Source organism: Cynoglossus semilaevis, chromosome 14, assembly GCF_000523025.1.
Source record: "Cynoglossus semilaevis isolate Cse_v1.0 chromosome 14, Cse_v1.0, whole genome shotgun sequence".
NCBI lineage: Eukaryota > Metazoa > Chordata > Actinopteri > Pleuronectiformes > Cynoglossidae > Cynoglossus > Cynoglossus semilaevis.
In genome coordinates this window covers 1157560-1157860 of record NC_024320.1, presented here as the reverse complement: position 1 = coordinate 1157860, position 301 = coordinate 1157560, and the positions used below count along the sequence as shown (strand labels likewise).

Sequence of the window (301 nt, the reverse complement as noted above, 5' to 3'; positions counted from 1 at the left end):
TTTTTATCTTCTCAACCCTTCTCAGAAGTTCAGACGTAGACAACAAAAACCCATTTGCTTCCAAGCGTCCGAGGATGAAAATACCTTGATGAATGTCCAGTTTGGTGCCTGAGAAGAACTCATACTCATTTGACCTAGCATAGCGTCGCAACCTTAAACACCCTTGGTTAAAAAAACAAACAAAAAAAACAGTGTAGGTGGAGTCAAACGCAGCATTGATGCTAGTTTCGCTGTAAGCAAGCAAGTTAAACGGCTCTCGTGCCAACAAATAGAACACCGTAGCTTTTAGAGAGTTCCTTAT

General features: G+C 41.2%; 1 protein-coding gene across 1 annotated transcript in view; it reads right to left on the bottom strand.

Moving 5' to 3' along the window:
- The window catches only part of LOC103389085 (ephrin-A5-like), a 1154841-nt gene that overhangs the window by 730253 nt on the left and 424287 nt on the right, over positions 1 to 301 (bottom strand). The gene's annotated exons all lie outside the window — the stretch shown is intronic.